A 20,263-nucleotide genomic window follows, 5' to 3' on the forward strand; every position below is an offset into this window, starting at 1 on the left:
TCACAAATTGGATCCATTCATTGTAGGTTATGTGGGTTTTGTTACCTGTCAAACAGGAAGTATGTTTGTAGCTTTCACCCTGAACTACAGTACCCCTGGATTTCAGCTCCTCTCCGCCCTCCCACCTCTCTTTCCATATTGTGATGCTCACTTTAGAAGAGCGGAGCCATCAGCCATGTTTCTGCCTTGTCCCGGAAACAAAGCCCTCTGCTCTGGGCTGGGCCAGAATGAAGTGGGGCAAAGTATGCAGGGGAGGGGAGAATGTGCCCTTTGTTGCCCCCCTGCCCTTTTCTCTCTATCTCTCCGTATCCTGCCTCCCACCTACTCCCACCCCTGCTAGTTCTCTAACACTGAAGGGAATGGCAAGGGAGGGAGGAAGGGAGGGGGTTGGCTGATTCATTCAGCATCGGTTAAACGTTTTCACAGCGGCACAATGCCGGGGCGGAGTAGGCAGGTGCAAGCCAACTCGAGGCAGGAAAGGAGGGAAGTGCAGAAAAAGAGAGAAAGAGAGGGAGAGAACAACAGGTTGACCTAGAACGGACCGTAATGATGTAGCACCATTAACCCCCAGAGACCCCCCACTCCCTGTCTTTCTTTCTTTCTCACTGTTTCTTTCTCTGTCTTTCGCTCACTCACCAATGTACACAAGCTTACTGCCCCAGCACTTTTAAGACCTACTAAAGACACCCCCCACCCCCCACACACACAACAAGCACAGAGACTGGCAGAATCTACTGGCAGAATGCATACACATGCACTGACACCTCAGCGGCACATTTGCACTCATTTCATATAGATGGCTAGTCAAGTGCAAGTAAAACACACATTCACGCACGCACTCACACCAACAACAGAGTGGGCATATAATACTTAAAATCACACATGCTAAGATAAGCACTCGTGTCATAATATGGACACGCTCAAGCACGCGCACACACCGGCTTTCTCCTGATCCAACCAAGTGTGTGATGATCAGTAGGAAGGCTGCAAAAGTGGGGGGCCTGTGTGTCTGGCTGCCAGTGGGTGTCATTCATCTGCTATGAAGGGGCAAATCTAACTCACCGAAGGCCTGTTAGAGATTATTGGTATTGTGTGTGTGTGTGTGTGTGTGTGTGTGTACAAAGTGAGTGTGTTCACCTTTTTATGGTCTGAGTTGAAACCTAAACAATTTACAGAAAATTCTCTCACTGACCTTGACAAGAAATACAATTATTTAGGTAATATTGTTTTTCTAATGAAAATACCTGATTTACTTCTCTGCTGTTATTCCTTTTGATTTAAATTTAAAAGAATATATGAGAATGTGAAGAATTGAAACATAAATGACACATCAATATCCTTTAGTTATCCAGTTTGTACAAGTGTATATCTTTTGGGAGTATATGTGCACCGTTTGCGCAGCGGGAAAGTGTCTGATGTCATATAGACATAAAGTCTTAGTTCAAATAAATGAAATATGAGTTAATGTGATAAGTGTTACACTGTATATAAAATAATTAAAGAGTTTAATTTGAGTTGTTTACCATACATTTCTACTGTTAGTAGAAATATAATATAATAGAATAGAATAGAATAGAATAGAATAGGATAGAATAGAATATATCAGCATAGTGAACTTCAGGAACCACAACAACCTGATTACTTAGATTAAATCAAACTTTAATTTTTCTATTTATGACTTCTTTTAGACACGTTAATGCAACTAAAGGTGCTTCACAGATGACTGGGAAGCTGATGATAAAAATCATTTTAGATAAAAACTGTAAAAGTACACAACAAATGAAAATTGGGAGAAAATGATAAAACGAGAAAAATGATTGCCATTACTACAATTTTAAAAGTAATAAAATGAAATGGACAAAAGTTCGATGGCAGTTAAACCTTGAAAACATTAGTAGATAAAATATGTTTTTTTTTTAATTCAATAATTACTATAAAATGAATATAATTCTCTCAGTGTTGCTTGCTCTCACAAGCTTGTGAACAGGACATTTCACCTCCAATGCCTCTCTGTGAGCGCTCATTCTGTTAAGAGCTTCTTTTACCAACATGCACAGATTTTCCGGATCTTGGCTTAGTTTTCAGTTTTTTTGCTTGTTGAGTGTAAATGCTCACAATGTTCAGATTTTTACAAGGCTAACCAAAGAATACTTAAAAAAATACATGTTTGATGGAAGCTATTAACCTACAGAACTTTTTAAAACAGTCCATCAATGCTTTAGCCTGATGATTTGATGATGAATTGTTTAGAAAACAAGTTAAAGCAGATCGACGTTACACCTCTCCTCCATCATTGAAGATTCTTTCTCTCTTTTTCATCTTGCACAATCTTTGTTCCTTTATTCCCTTCACTTTCCTCTTGAACCTCTCTACACCTTTTTGCTTCCCAAACCCACCTAACTAACTGCTCAAGATCCCTTATTCCCACCCATCTCTCAGGTGATCAGTGGCCCTGTAAACATGAATTCTCCATTAAAGGTAGAATGACATTAAGCTACTTTCTACTTTGTTGTCAGTTGCTTTTTCTGTCTTTGTATTTATTCTTTCCCAGTGCTCTTTGCACATTTTCTATATTTGCTCTCAGAATTTTTTTTACCTCATGTCTCCTCTTACACACCCAATCTCTCAGTCCTTCTTCCTTCTTCCTTTCTTCTCTTCTGATGTCTTTCTGACACATTGAAGAAAATGATCAGCTTCTTCCTTCCATGTTTCAACAATCTCAGTTGGACAGTTTGCGGGGCAATGCGTAACCATATAATAAACTAAATATTAAGGGAAAAAGTAATGTATACTGCACTCCTGCATGCACATGACATATTTTGCTACACATCTCGCACATGCATGATCCAAGACAGAAGTAGGCCTACGAGTGGAGGACCATTAGGCAAAGCAATTCAGTGGCTGAAATCCCATGTGTCTACCTTACTAATTCTGAAATGCCATATGATATTAACATTGGTAAATCAGGTCACATCTTGCTCAGCTCTCGGTTTTGACATCTACACAATACACATGGGTCATTTTATCTCTAAAACTGCACGACTCACTACTCTGCTCCCTTACTGTCTTCACTGCTTCCCATAAGTCATAAAGCAGTGACAGGGGCTGCTCTCTGGCTCTCTCACTCCTGACTGTTTATTTAATCTAAGATTCAGTAATACATGTTTGGGCCATGAAAAGTGAATGTAAGCAACCCATTAGCTGCATGTAAAATCTGCTACCAGCAAGAAGCCACCATAGTCTTCGAAGAACTCACTGGTCCAAGTTACTGGACATCTGCGCTGTTTGCAAAGAGATTGACGGCCATGTTTGTTCAGTGGAAAGATAATGTGTCTGTGGTTTTTATACCCAGCAAAGTGCTGAATGTGGAGCTTGATTGTTTTAATGTTAACACCAGAAATGCTGATACTCATAATCCTTCACATGTGAGACGTGTAAATCGTCGTTTGGTTTATACGCACCAACTTTGTTCATTGTCTGCGTCTGGTAGAGAGCAGGAAACTGCATAAAAGTTCAACTGTAAAACCTCATAATAGTCATTATGGAAATTGTTGATAAATGATCAACATAGTTGTTTCAAAATGACACAGCGAACCTATTAAGATGAACTCTTAAACAATTTCAAATGGGCAATATGTGTGTATCTCTGGCATGTCAGACATGTCAAATGTTACATGTGTGTGTCTTTGAGCTGGCATGGATTAATACATTTATCTAAATACAACCATATAAACTCCTTGATAGAGACAAATGACAGACATTCAAAACCCTCAAAGGAGTGCTATAAAAGATGCTGGCTGGTGTGGATTGCCCGTTAGTCAACCTTCAGGAGAGGTGTTTTAAGAGTGTAATTTTGGTGCTAAGTCTCAAACATCACACATTAATGGCCTGTTGGGTCCATCTCTAATTACAAATCTCGACTATTTAAAGTCAGCTTTCTACAAGGATGGGAATGAGAGGCACATTTCAGTGTCACACCTCTGGTTTTGTTTAGAACATGTCTGAACAGCCATGACTGACAAACAGATACCTCTTCACATTTCAAAATATACTTAATTTGGTCAAGTTGAGGGGGGATTCCCCCTCTTCTCAACCCAATTCTGCTTGAAATACAATGACTAGTTCCTGCTGTTTATCTAAAGTGGGGAGTTTTAGTTTTGGATAGGTGTTTAGAGGATTATCTGGGTGCTTCCAAACATTCCTGTGTAATTAGACACCACCACTGTCAGTCATGCAGAAGCAAAAAGCTCATTGGCTGAGTGTCAAATAAACCGCTGCCTTTGGGAATGTCCCTGGTGGAGTGTCAATAGTTCGTCTTTGTGCCCCCGAGTTCACTCACCTCGTCTGCTTTATTCAAAGTCACTGGGAGAAAAAAAGACCTGAGGGCAAATGAGTGTTCAACTGTGTGTGAATGTGACTGAGACAGAAAGATAGGAGTAAAGACGACCATGCTTATTGTGGAAAAAAGTTTCTTAAAATAGTTCAGATGCATTGCTGTTTGATAAAAGGGATAACATTCCCAGCATCATCTGAATTTGACTGATTTGGGTGGAAGTGAGAGTTATGTGAAGAGCATCAAAAATAAAAATGATAGATACAGTCATTGCCCAACCCAGAAATAAAGAGAGAGGAAACTGATGTCGAGACCTAGAGGGAAGGTTTTAAAGGAATATGATGGGAGCTAAATGTGCATGATCTGCTCTGGCTTGTATAGTCAGCACTTATGAATGATAGATGAATGCAACATTTCTACCCCACTGAAAATGATGGAGAGGAAGGGAGGCAGACAGAAATACAGCACAACAATGATGCTCCCTTGCGGAGCCTCATGTCCTGCAACTGACCCAAACATAACTGGGACACTTCTCTCTTTAAATTTCTGCATCTTACTTTATATATTTATTTCCTGTCATGGCAAGCATAGCCTACTGATGGAGTTTGTCTTTTGTTTGGATGTCTTAAAGAAAGTAATATATATTTTTGACAAGGACCTCTTGTGACTGAAATGACTTTGGTTGTTACAGACAAGGACAAAAGCAAGAGGTTGGGTAAATTAAACAAAGCACCAAAGCGTGTTCGGCTCATAGTTGTTCTCCGTGAGCCAAGCGTTTATTTAACCTTGACCACAGCATGAACGCAATCTTTTATTATTTAAACCAAGTCCTTTTTTAGTGTAAACCTAATCTTAATCTTAACCAACAGTGTATTTGAAAACACCAAAAATTGTTTTTGATATAATCTTTGACGTGGCAGCCATGTAGTGTATTTAGATGTTAAATTCGGAACAGACATGCTGAAATTTTTTATTTAATATACCAAGACGGTAGACAACCTTTAAGAGGAGCAGCACCGCCCCCAGGAATAACTCAAGTAACAAAAGAAGAGCACAAATACAGAATGTAACATCCATCTATCGACTCACAACGACTCCATGATTGAGAAAACTTGCTTAAATGTCAGTCTAGTCTGACAAAAATATATCACATCATGCAGTGGAGATTAGTAATCTAACTAAAAGTGTCGAGACAAAAGCCAGAGTTACTGTAAACACAGCAAAAACAACTTGAAAATAATTAGAATTTATCTAAATAAAGACAGGGTTTCATAAGTCAGTCTTATTTTCCTCTGCCATCACAGCCATCCATTGTTCCAACAAAACTGAAGCAATTTTAGTCCTTATACTTCCTCAACTCAAGATTATGTATGCCCGGCGAGGCAAATAAACTCATCTCTCCACCATGAACTGTTTAATTTGCTCATTGACTTTTTATTTGCATTTTTTAAATGTTGTTAGTACCTAATTTCAACACTCTACATACCACCATCATATAATGCATTGCTAGAAATTGTGTTGATTTCACATATTTGTGTGAGACAAGATTGCTTAATACAGAACATTTTTGCACACTAGCCTATAACGTAATAATAGTGATTGTATAGATTTAAGGTTAACAGGTTTTTAGTTGTCATGAACTCTGAAAAATAGATTTTTGAAAATGTGTTAAGCAAAGAAAAAAGGCAAACTGTCCATCTTGTTGTTATTTGGGGGGACTGTCCCTTTATCAGGGAAGCTAACCAGGTCACATGACCAGCATCCTTTGCACAAATACATTGTAAAGTATAGCAATATAATCAAATGTAATGTACATCTGTGATACTCTGATCGATGTTTTCGACTTTCGGGCTTTGGAATAATCAGTCTGTGATAGAAAGCATATTGACTGACTGTTAGTCTGTTGAGTTCATCTCCTTCATGTTTTTGCCTCTGCCTGTTCTGACCTTTAGACATTATTTCTTATTTTTGTTTGTCATGAATATTTATCACCACTACAATCTCCTCACTGCTTCTCTCTGTGTGCACTCTTTCTCTCACATTCCTGCTTCTTCTCCTTTTACATTCAAGTGATTTATTTTTACTTTCTTAACAAGATTTTTGATGTTACTTCACTAAAGTGGATTTGTTATCAGTGTTCACAAAGCTGCTTTTGAGAAATCCAAACTGTTGTAATATTAAAAGTATGTATGAATGAGTGAGGTTGATACAGAGTAAGCGAATGAGAAAAACTGTTTGACTAAGTTTCCTTTTATTCTTCTTCTTTTTTTAGCGTTAACATGGCAAGGTTGCTCTAGAAAGACATGCATGAAAACACACACTGTGCTCCATTGCCAAAGTGGTGAAAGGACAAGAGAGAACAACACAAAGCTCTATTCACTGATAGCCTGCACACAATAACTGTCATTTTCCACTTCTTAGCAAAATATTATCAATTCTTAACAAGATTGTGGACCTCCATTTCTTCCTATTAAATGGTCACAAAGGCAGGGATACGTCTCTCAGGGTGAGGAAATTATGACATTCCTGCAGTGACTTCAAAGAGCCTTGGAGACAGCACTTAACAATAATAATACCACATAATCCAATGAAAGGAATAGTTCCCTGTTCTATTTACAACAGCCAAAGCTGTATTTTGCTATTCTTTCTGTAACATAACTTTCCAACCTTGATAACTGTAGATGTCTCAAGATGTCTCACTCACTTACTCTATAATGGGGAGATGGAATTACTTTTTTTAAATATTGCATCTTTTTTTTTGTTTTTCTTACACAGAAGATTTGGGGAGGGAGGTTAGCCAGCTATCTAAGCTTCAGAAAGCAATGCAGTGAATGAAGACGGAACTCCCTAAGAAATACAACAAACTTGTTATACCTGAGGAACTGGGGTCTGCCAAACAATGACTCACAGCTCTTTCTACCCTGAGGAGGTACACTAGACAAGCTGAAGGCAGGAGAATATATAGGATGTTCTCCTCTGAACCATCCACAGTGTACGCTCAGTGGCAGGGTAATAAGATGAGAATAGACCGAAACAGAAACAAGTGACCATTACGATGGCAGACATCCAAGAAAGAGTCCATGAACACCTAGCAGCACAAATTAACCAGCTGCTTAACCTGCTTAACAAATTAACCAGCCCAAGGTCAGACAATACTGATCATGAAAGATCCCTAGAAGGGGCCAGTTCCATCCACCTACCAGCCAATAACCTGCCTGTGTCCAACATGGAAGCTCCTGTCAGGCATCATAGCTCAAGATATGAGCTGGGCCCAGAGGGGAATTGGGAGTAACACCCGAAGATCTAAACACCAGCTACTGATGGACAGAACTGTCACCCAAGACTCTAAGATCAGACATACAAACCTTTGCACCGCCTCGATTCACTACAAGGAAGCCTGCGACTCAATGGCACACACATGGATGCTGGAATGTTTGAAACTTTACAACATCAACATGACACTGAAAGCCTTCATCAAGAACTCAATGGGACTGTAGAAGACAACCCTGGAGGCCTATTCCAAACCAATTGCACAAGTTAACATTAAGTGCGGTATCTACCAAGGAGATGCTCTGTCCCCACTGCTGTTCTGCATGGGCCTGAACCCCCTCAGCCACATCATCATAAAGAGTGAGAATGAATACTGATTCAGAAGTGGAGCAACCATCAGCCAACTCCTCTACATGGACTACATCAATCAAACAAATTCAGAGATCTCTGTCCAGAAGAGCACAGTTCTAGGAACAGCTAAGATACCGCGTAGAACCCTCAAACTTCCAGGTCTCAAGCAGTGGACCCGAGTTTGAAAGAGGGGGCACCACCCACAAGAAGGGCAAGTGTGGAGCTGTTTTCCATGCAGGTTTTAACTGCGAACGCAGTGGTAAATCCTTCTTTCTATCTCCCTTGATATGACTGGTTGAGTTTTTTCCTGATGGTGATGGACAGATGCTTCTTCCAATCACTTTCAAAAGTTTTTTTTTTTCAATATATACAAATATATAAAAAAAACTTGTCAGCATTATTTTATTAACATGTGCAGAGCCTGGGATAAATGCATGTTGGTATTTTGTTGCATAGAGGAAGGATCTGGGTTTTTCAGTTTATGCTTGGTCACAAAAAGAATACCTGGGGATATTTACAGTGATGTTGTCTTTCATGTGGCTCATATGAAAGTTTCCGCAATGTCTTTTAATTGATAATTATGTGCTCTTCTAAAACTTTAAATTCTAGCTCAAGTATTTCCTCAGGCCTTGTTTACCAGTATTGACAAGACAATGGGGTACCATCTCCCTTTAATCTATCACTACAAAAGTAACAGGAACATTGGCAAAATGACATAAACTAAGTTGAATTCATTAAATAAATGATTTGCTCTTCTCCTCATTCTTCTCTGAAGCTAGTCTACTCTGGGGAGCAGGTCGTTTAGGCCATTGGCGTTTAGGCCGCAGTCGTTTAGGCCCCCCTGCAGTCGTTTAGGCCAGGCTACCTGCAGCTGAAATCTTTATTATTGTACATTCGTTATTATTCGAAGTGGGCGTTTTATTTTGAAGACGGTTTGTGCAGTTCCTCTTCCTTTCTTCACGTTCACCACTCGACATGTTTACACCGGTGCGGCAGTCACTGACGATGTAAGTTATGTTCATACTGATGTGAAATGAATGTGTGCATGTTACTTACCTTTCTGATAGTGTTTTCTTGCTCCTGGTGTGTATTTGCACTCTTTAAAATGTCCGTTTCTGCTCGTTAGCATGATCGCGATTTAGCATTGTTAAGCTAACCGAATTTGTATTATACAGCATTATTGTCCAATGAATGTGACAATGCGGATGATTATTTCCACAATTTTATGAATTTATAAATCACCATTTATTAAATAAAAAAAACGTTTCCACACTAAAGTTGGTTATTAAATAATTTACCATAGTTATGTAGGCTACCCAGACAGACCAGTAGAGCTGACTTATATCTTATAATAACGAATGTACAGTAATAAAGATTTCAGCTGCTCAGGTAGCCTATGGAGGTAGATTTGTTTCTTTATTATTCAATCAAAAAAAAGGTTGCTTCAATCAAAAAATATATTTTCAATCAAAAAAACCCGTTTCAATCAAAGAAAAAAAGTGTTTGAATGCAAAAATATATTTGAGACTCAAAAAAATGCATTTGAACACTATTTTTTTTTGCTTGAAAATGTTTTTTTTGATAGAAGTGAAGGTTTTTTTGTTTGAAGCAACTTTTTTGATTGAAGTATTGTTGTTTTGTGTTTGGGCCATATTATGGGTAGGACATTTGTGTCTTTATAATTCAATCAAAAAAGAAGTTGCTTCAAACAAACAAAAAATATTTTCAATAAAAAAATCACTTCAATCAAAAAATAAACCTTTTCAATCATAGAAAAAATGTTTTTGAATGCAAAAAAATATTTGAGACTCGAAAAATTGCACTTGAACACTTTTTTTTTGATTGAAAATGTTTTCTTTGATTGAAGTAATCTTTTTTGTGTTTGGACCATGTTATGGGTAGGACATTTGTGTCTTAATTATTCAATCCCAAAAAAGTTGCTTCAATCAAAAAAAAAACATTTTCAATCAAAAAAAAATATTTTCAATCAAAGAAAAAACTGTTTAAATGCAAAAAAAAAAAAAATCATTTGAAGTGTTTTTTTTTTTGATTGAACTTTCTTTTTTTTTGAATGAAGTGAAAAAAGTTTTGAAGTCGTTTTTTTTTTAAATCATTTTGACACAAACGTACCGCAGTGGGCGGGTGCTTCCCCATTGGTCAGACATGTTTGAGTGACAAGTGTCTACACCAACGACGTCTTTCTGACAAGCAAGTCATGGTCGCCACTCGCCAGCGAGCCAGGAAGCAGTGGTCAGGCAGTGGTGGAGTTGTTGTTAAGTAGATAAAACCGTATTAAAATGATTGGTGTCACGTTATTAGCCTACTCTGTTTGATATTTCGATTAAACATACAGCTTGCTAACTTAGCTCACGTTGACTAATTTGTGTGATTGTGTTAGATATCTGACGCCTCATATTGTCAGGCAGGCTAGCAGGGTGCGCTAACGGCTAATTGAATTGTTTATTTCACTTAAGTAACGTTACAGAGGCTTGCTATGTGCTAGTGCTATATTGTGTTATAATACGTAACGTCATTAGTGGTCAAACAACAGTCCACAGGCCAACTGTTGCCCACAGCGCTGCCTGTTTAGCAGCAACAGGTCATGCAGAGCCTGAGTCTATCTTCTCACACAGCCCACAGGATTACACGACGCTGAAGTTGGCATCCGATTCGCCAGCCTCCGATTCGCGCATTAAAGGGGTGGGCATAAAGGGCCATTTCACTGCTTTTTTGCATTTTGATCGACCAAAACAAGGTCCTATATGGAAGCTACAAAAGTTACACTGCTCAAATCTGGATGGAATTATTCTAAAGAGGCTATAGATTCATTAAAATCTTGTTTGGGATTTGTGAAACCTTTTTCTGATTTGTAAAAATACAGAACAGGGCCATTTCACTTCTTTTTTGTTATTCTGATCACCCTGAACTGGGTCCTGTATGGAAACTACATTACTTAGACAGCTCAAATCTTGATATAATTATTCTAAAGAGGCTATAGATTCATTAAAACCTTGTTTGGGATTTGTGAAACCTTTTTCTGATTTGTGAAAATACAGAACAGGGCCATTTCACTGCTTTTTTGTTATTCTGATCACCCTGAACTGGGTCCTGTATGGAAACTACATTACTTAGACTGCTCAAATCTTGATATAATTATTCTAAAGAGGCTATAGATTCATTAAAACCTTGTTTGGGATTTGTGAAACCTTTTTCTGATTTGTGAAAATACAGAACAGGGCCATTTCACTGCTTTTTTTGCATTTTGATCGACCAAAACAAGGTCCTGTATGGAAACTACAAAAGTTACACTGATCAAATCTGGATGGAATTATTCTAAAGAGGTTGTAGATTCATTAAAATCTTGTTTGGGATTTGTGAAACCTTTTTCTGATTTGTGAAAATACAGAACAGGGCCATTTCACTGCTTTTTTGTTATTCTGATCACCCTGAACTGGGTCCTGTATGGAAACTACATTACTTAGACAGCTCAAATCTGGATAGAATTATTCTAAAGAGGGTACAGAGTCTTTAAAACACATTTTATTATTTGTGAAAACTTTATTTGGTCATTGAAAATTCAAAAAGTTCCTCTGAGCTTTCTTTCTTCTTTTCATTTGGACCATCCAAAACCAGAACCTGTATGAAAAATGATTAAATATGGGTTTAATCATTGATCACATGATATAAATGATATCAAACACACTTTAGAATTTGTGAAACCTTTCTTTGTCCCAAAATTCACTGGAGTCCTCGCCTCTCCATGTTCATTTTAATTTCCATGAGGATCTCCTGTCTTTCACTACATAGGAAAAAGAAAAAGTTCATGCATTTTACGTCACTAACTACTTACAAGAGTCTTCTTTACTTGTTGACTTTATTATCATGTTCTTTTATCTAGAAACAATGACTTCTCTCACCTTTCTTCCATCTGCCCGTGGTCAACCTCTGCCACCGATTCAATCCGTTTCATTTTTCTGACTACTTCCAGAGCCTTTATTGTTGCCTGCATCAGACATCCCATAGTCCAACCATTAATATGCCCTATTCTGTATTGGATGCTTTGATGAAATCTGCATCACACATTTATTGCTGTCATCTCATGAATCTTTCCACTAACATGTGCTATCATTTCAGACCCTGCTTGTCTTCTCCTGCTCCCATCATAGTCATCTTACCTCCCATCTGAGTGCAGACAGGACCTTCTTCATCCCATTATTAACACTATCTTAGATACTGTACCACAACATTTTCTGATTATATCGTCTATCAAACCTGTAGTATTTTGCCATTATGTGTTATGTGCACTGATGAATTGGATATTAAACATTACATTTTGCTGTTAGAGTTCACCCTATACCAGACAATTTGTGAATGTAAGGTTGAAATACATTTACTTAATCAAGATTTGTCTTTCTGGAATGTTGAAGATGTCTTTTGGGTTAAACTATTTCTTCATATCTCCAAGTGGTTGCCAGTGAGAAATAAACTTCTTGTTAAGTTGTTGTAATATAGATAGAACAGTGTGTAGTTTGGTCAGTTAAAAATGTGTAGTGTTGTTGTGGCTCCAGAGTAGAGTAAAATAAATTACAATGGGAAAATGGGCTACTGTAATGAAGGTAATCTTCATTACTGACTTTTGGTCTTTGAGGTCACATGAGTAGTATTTTTAATAATGTGGCATAAATAAATTGTCAAATGTTTTATTGAATGTGTATATTAACAACAGGTGGGTGTGCAGGTCCTGTGTTGCCCTCAGCGGGGAGTGAGGGGGGACCAGGCCTGTAAAGGGAAACATCCAGTCAGTTAGTAGCCTGAAATGCTCTGTGATAAGGATACGTGTAGCTAAAGGATGTGATAAACTGTGAGGTGACTATGCTGTTTGGAATTGTGAATTCTGAAATTTGTGTGTAAAGTCATTCACCTATGTCTCCTCTCCAGGGTGCTCAGTCAAAAGAGTCCCTACATTCAGTCTGCAGCGTTTGAAGGTTCCGGGTCGTACCATGTGCTGATTAGTGTAGGGGGGAGTGCACCAGAATCAGTTAGGGGAAGTCTTTGGTAGATTTGGTACTTTTGTTTAGACATGCTAGGAATTGATTGATTTTATAATAGAGGGTAAATGTATTTTAAGGTTTTTGTGTGTTGTTGTTATGGGGATGTGTAATGGGAGGAGCAGAATCCCCTACGGGTTTGGTTGGTGGAGCCAGAGTAGGATATAAGGCTGCCAGTTGGACCACGTGAGAGAGTTGGTCCTGTTACTACGAATGCTGCTAGGACCACAGTGCTCCTGGTCCGCAGTATGTGTCCATGTTAAAGTGTATGATTGATGTAAATGTTGGTGAATAAAACACCCGGTTGGTTCATCACTACCTCTGCCTCAAGCCTCCTACCTTGCGTATCCAGCTGCTACATGGCCATCCTAACAGATACATATGTCCATGTACAGTATTCTAAATCATGTAAGCACAACCTAATGATTACTGTTGGTCTTAACCACCCATTATTTTACATTAAATATGTCAAATAAAATTAATTTTTATTTTCTTGACGTGTCTTGTAAAATGGCAACTGGAAACAAACTTTAGCCAAATAGACAGTTTTTAATCTCATTATTACAATGGCAGGTTATCACATTCACAAATAGGCTAAAGGGCTGCAAGGCAAAGACAATGTTGAACAGTTGTTTTACAGACATCTAAGATAGTGTTAATAATGGGATGAAGAAGGTCCTGTCTGCACTCAGATGGGAGGTAAGATGACTATGATGGGAGCAGGAGAAGACAAGCAGGGTCTGAAATGATAGCACATGTTAGTGGAAAGATTCATGAGATGACAGCAATAAATGTGTGATGCAGATTTCATCAAAGCATCCAATACAGAATAGGGCATATTAATGGTTGGACTATGGGATGTCTGATGCAGGCAACAATAAAGGCTCTGGAAGTAGTCAGAAAAATGAAACGGATTGAATCGGTGGCAGAGGTTGACCACGGGCAGATGGAAGAAAGGTGAGAGAAGTCATTGTTTCTAGATAAAAGAACATGATAATAAAGTCAACAAGTAAAGAAGACTCTTGTAAGTAGTTAGTGACGTAAAATGCATGAACTTTTTCTTTTTCCTATGTAGTGAAAGACAGGAGATCCTCATGGAAATTAAAATGAACATGGAGAGGCGAGGACTCCAGTGAATTTTGGGACAAAGAAAGGTTTCACAAATTCTAAAGTGTGTTTGATATCATTTATATCATGTGATCAATGATTAAACCCATATTTAATCATTTTTCATACAGGTTCTGGTTTTGGATGGTCCAAATGAAAAGAAGAAAGAAAGCTCAGAGGAACTTTTTGAATTTTCAATGACCAAATAAAGTTTTCACAAATAATAAAATGTGTTTTAAAGACTCTGTACCCTCTTTAGAATAATTCTATCCAGATTTGAGCTGTCTAAGTAATGTAGTTTCCATACAGGACCCAGTTCAGGGTGATCAGAATAACAAAAAAGCAGTGAAATGGCCCTGTTCTGTATTTTCACAAATCAGAAAAAGGTTTCACAAATCCCAAACAAGATTTTAATGAATCTACAACCTCTTTAGAATAATTCCATCCAGATTTGATCAGTGTAACTTTTGTAGTTTCCATACAGGACCTTGTTTTGGTCGATCAAAATGCAAAAAAAGCAGTGAAATGGCCCTGTTCTGTATTTTCACAAATCAGAAAAAGGTTTCACAAATCCCAAACAAGGTTTTAATGAATCTATAGCCTCTTTAGAATAATTATATCAAGATTTGAGCAGTCTAAGTAATGTAGTTTCCATACAGGACCCAGTTCAGGGTGATCAGAATAACAAAAAAGCAGTGAAATGGCCCTGTTCTGTATTTTCACAAATCAGAAAAAGGTTTCACAAATCCCAAACAAGGTTTTAATGAATCTATAGCCTCTTTAGAATAATTATATCAAGATTTGAGCTGTCTAAGTAATGTAGTTTCCATACAGGACCCAGTTCAGGGTGATCAGAATAACAAAAAAGAAGTGAAATGGCCCTGTTCTGTATTTTTACAAATCAGAAAAAGGTTTCACAAATCCCAAACAAGATTTTAATGAATCTATAGCCTCTTTAGAATAATTCCATCCAGATTTGAGCAGTGTAACTTTTGTAGCTTCCATATAGGACCTTGTTTTGGTCGATCAAAATGCAAAAAAGCAGTGAAATGGCCCTTTATGCCCACCCCTTTAATGCGCGAATCGGAGGCTGGCGAATCGGATGCCAACTTCAGCGTCGTGTAATCCTGTGGGCTGTGTGAGAAGATAGACTCAGGCTCTGCATGACCTGTTGCTGCTAAACAGGCAGCGCTGTGGGCAACAGTTGGCCTGTGGACTGTTGTTTGACCACTAATGACGTTACGTATTATAACACAATATAGCACTAGCACATAGCAAGCCTCTGTAACGTTACTTAAGTGAAATAAACAATTCAATTAGCCGTTAGCGCACCCTGCTAGCCTGCCTGACAATATGAGGCGTCAGATATCTAACACAATCACACAAATTAGTCAACGTGAGCTAAGTTAGCAAGCTGTATGTTTAATCGAAATATCAAACAGAGTAGGCTAATAACGTGACACCAATCATTTTAATACGGTTTTATCTACTTAACAACAACTCCACCACTGCCTGACCACTGCTTCCTGGCTCGCTGGCGAGTGGCGACCATGACTTGCTTGTCAGAAAGACGTCGTTGGTGTAGACACTTGTCACTCAAACATGTCTGACCAATGGGGAAGCACCCGCCCACTGCGGTACGTTTGTGTCAAAATGATTTAAAAAAAAAACGACTTCAAAACTTTTTTCACTTCATTCAAAAAAAAAGAAAGTTCAATCAAAAAAAAAAACACTTCAAATGATTTTTTTTTTTTTTGCATTTAAACAGTTTTTTCTTTGATTGAAAATATTTTTTTTTGATTGAAAATGTTTTTTTTTTGATTGAAGCAACTTTTTTGGGATTGAATAATTAAGACACAAATGTCCTACCCATAACATGGTCCAAACACAAAAAAGATTACTTCAATCAAAGAAAACATTTTCAATCAAAAAAAAAGTGTTCAAGTGCAATTTTTCGAGTCTCAAATATTTTTTTGCATTCAAAAACATTTTTTCTATGATTGAAAAGGTTTATTTTTTGATTGAAGTGATTTTTTTATTGAAAATATTTTTTGTTTGTTTGAAGCAACTTCTTTTTTGATTGAATTATAAAGACACAAATGTCCTACCCATAATATGGCCCAAACACAAAACAACAATACTTCAATCAAAAAAGTTGCTTCAAACAAAAAAACCTTCACTTCTATCAAAAAAAACATTTTCAAGCAAAAAAAAATAGTGTTCAAATGCATTTTTTTGAGTCTCAAATATATTTTTGCATTCAAACACTTTTTTTCTTTGATTGAAACGGGTTTTTTTGATTGAAAATATATTTTTTGATTGAAGCAACCTTTTTTTTGATTGAATAATAAAGAAACAAATCTACCTCCATAGTAGCCTGGCCTAAACGACTCCTCTGTCGGCCTAAACGCCAATGGCCTAAACGTCCTGTATCCCTACTCTGCCTATGGCACATTTTTTGCACTGCTTCTTCAAACTGGGGAAAACCTTAAAGTCTCCTTCCGGTGAGGATGTCTCCCAGGAATACCAGAGAGTCTCTATTATGAGGAGAGGGAAAACTGGCGGCTATTTCCGGGTGGTACTGCACTCTAGGGGCGCCAACGAAGCAGTGCAGAGCACACCGAACTCTATGGTGGTACTATGAAATCCACCTTAGATCCAGCCATTGCTTTGGATATAATTAGGGACCGAGCAGTGAAACTGCAAGGACCCTATTGTATCTGTAAGGTTTATTATTATTATTCTTTCTTTCTTTCTTTCTTTCTTTCTTTCTTTCTTATTCTTTGCAAAAGGTATGCGAAAACTCAGGAAATTTTGCGAGCGCCACGTGCTAGTCGACGACATGAAAGAATCTAAACATTATATTTTTGGGAGTCGCTCATTGACTCTGTAGCGCCCCCTATGATGCTTAAAAATGGTCCCCTCAATAGGATTAGTTTCGCGTGGGACGACGAAATTTGGTACACTCATTCATCATGCCCAGACGCAAAAAAAAGTCTCATGCCGCCATGGTCCCACGTACACAGGAAGGTGGCCATTTTGGATGGAAAGTGCGTTTTCGTGCCATTTTTGACCGATTCCACGCCTTGCTTAAGATCGAACTTGTCCTACAGATTTAATGCTACAGACTTCAAACTTGGCCAGGTTACTCTTAAGACATGGGGGGAAAAATTCATTGGCCAACTTTTTCAAAACTTAAAGGGCGTGGCCGTGGCGACGCCTCAAAGTTTGATGACTCGCCATCACTCGCCACAAAAAAATAAGTCGCTTATAACTTCCACATACATAATCCAATCTTTCCCAAAGTTCAACCGGTGATTGCTGGACCCAGCCTGAACGCGCACATGTAAAATAGTGACATCCACCTATAGCGCCACCTGCTGGTGGTTGGAAATGTCTTTTTTATTTTCCACAACTCGCATTTGATCAAACTCCTCCTACAGATTTCATGCTACAAGCTTCAAACTTGGCCAGGTTGCTCTTAAGACATGGGCCGAAAAAATCATTGGCCAACTTTTTCAAAACGTAAAGGGCGTGGCCGTGGCGACACCTCAAATTTATGACGCGCCATAAAAAATGAAGTCGCTTATAATTCCCACATACATTATCCAATCTGTCCCAAACTTCATACGGTGAATGCTGGACCCAGCCTGAACGCGCACATATAAAATAGTGATATCCACATACAGCGCCACCTGCTGGTGGTTGGAAACGTCTTTTTTTTTCCACACCTCGCATTTAATCGAACTTCTCCTACATATTTAATGCAAAAACCTTGAAACTCGGCCAGGTTGCTCTTAAGACATGGGCCGAAAAAATCATTGGCCAACTTTTTCAAAACTTAAAGGGCGTGGCTGTGGCGACACCTCAAATTTATGACGCGCCATAAAAAATTAAGTCGCTTATAACTCCCACATACATTATCCAATCTGTCCCAAACTTCATACGGTGAATGCTGGACCCAGACTGAACGTGCACATACAAAAAAGTGATATCCACCTACAGCGCCACCTAATGGTGATCGGAAACATCTCTTTTTTTCCACATCTCGCATTTGATCGAACTCGTCCTACAGATTTAATGCTACAAGCTTCAAACTTGGCCAGATTACTCTTAAGACATGGGGGGAAAGAGTCATGGAGAAACTTTTTCAAACCTCAAAGGGCGTGGCCGTGGCGACGCCTCAAAGTTATGACTCGCCATGAAGAATTAAGTCGCTTATAACTTCCACACTCATTATCCAATCTGTCCCAAACTTCATACGTTGAATGCTGGACCCGGCCTGAGCGCGTACATATTATCATGTGACATCCTCCTATAGCGCCACCTGCTGGTGATCGGAAACGTCTTTTTTTTCAACAACTCGCATTTGATCGAACTCCTCCTACAGATTTTATGGTAACAGCTCCAAACTTGGCCAGATTACTCTTTAGCTATGGGGGAAGAAAAATCTTGAGAAACTTTTCCAAACTCTGAACGGTGTGGGCTTGTTCAGGCGGTGAAAATCGTGTGATGGCGTTTGTGATTTGAAAGCCTTATCATCATCGCAAAGTCATGAAACTTGGTACACACGTCCGCCTTGTCGACCTCGTACGTATGTAAAGAGTATTGTGTGTGGACGGTGCTAAATGGCTCAGTGGCGCCCCCTAGAAATTTTCATAAAACCACTCCGCATTGGGGTTTTTATGTGCTCGTACGTACGCAGAGGGTATCGTGCGTGTGAGCAGAGCTACAGCCCCAGCGTCCAGCGCATGCCCCAACGTACGCACATCCCAACGTACGCACACTCGGTCCCGCTCACAGCTGCTTGCAGCTTTCTAGTTTTTTATATTTTTTCATTTTAATTTTCCTAAAGGCAGGATAAATTATCCTTTCAAACGGCACTTGGTTTGATTTTTTTAGACTCACTAGATTTGTTTAAAATACACATTTATTGTCAGTATTGCATCCCGAGTGACGTCACACATGTGGCATCACTTTACGGCATGGTCAGTCCTAGCGCTGAGCTAGCAGAGAGGTGTTAGCTCAAATAGTTACAGATTTCAGCACAGCCCTTTTACATACTCTCTGACTAGCCTCTGGTTTAGCTTTGGTTGTTGTTAGCGGCACCAGGTTAGCACTCTGGCACAGTGGACGAGTGCCGTAAAGCAGCCGGTCGTAATCAGCCGTGCGTTCTTCAGATTCCGTTAGCTAGATGCTAGCAGATACTGACTCGCAAATGCCAGACCTGTAAGAAAACAGAAAGCTATAACTCCCAGGTTATTGTACTTTCGATATAAATCCACATCCCTCTGTCAGAAATCACAGTATTATTTTCAGGTTTCAGCCGCTAGCGGGGACATGTTTTGAGTTATTAGCGCCAGCCCTATGGAAAATGGTCATTCTGCACTCGCTCGCCAGCGCCCCCAGAGAAAATCAACTGAACTGCAGCCAAATTTTTTATAATGGGGCGAATAGGAAGTGGAACGGCTGTCTGTAAAAGGGCTGTGGGAATACTCAGGTGCCGTTTACACATACCCGGGTATTTTGAAAAACGAAGACCTTTCCCTTCGTTTGTGCCTTTCGTTTACACACAAACGGAGTTTTTTCCTCCGAAAACGAAGCTAAAAAAAAACTCCGGCAAAAGTGGAGATTTTTTAAAAACTCCGTTTAGCGTTTGTGTGTAAACTGGTTGAAAGACGAAAACGGAGTTTTCAGAATGGAATGCGGAGTTGTCGTCATAGTACAGAGCCCCGCCCCTATCCGCCATAGTGGCAGGATAACGCCATTCATTGTTTATCTGGCAAGCATGGAGGTACTAGCAGCATTTATTTTGTTGAGAGCTATACTCGCTTGTGTGATTTTGAAAATTACACTCATACAAAGTATTGAACAACAAAGGCGCATTACGGCGCGGAGGGCAACAATTGCGGAGCTTCTGTTGGCAGACAGAGCCCGGCCATACCACCGCCAGCGACGGCGATTCTGGATTAGACCCGGACGGACTGCTTTATGGTGGGAAAATTTTGAAAATGGCTTTGTTGTCCCGGAGGAATGGAGGGAAAATTTCAGGATGTCACGATTTTCACTCCTTTCCCTAGCAGAACTAGCCTGGGTGCCAGCCGAACTTAGCCCCGCCCATAAAAGTTTTGGTCGGGAAGTTCGGTCTGGCTCT

Source organism: Odontesthes bonariensis, chromosome 2, assembly GCF_027942865.1.
Source record: "Odontesthes bonariensis isolate fOdoBon6 chromosome 2, fOdoBon6.hap1, whole genome shotgun sequence".
Taxonomy (NCBI): domain Eukaryota; kingdom Metazoa; phylum Chordata; class Actinopteri; order Atheriniformes; family Atherinopsidae; genus Odontesthes; species Odontesthes bonariensis.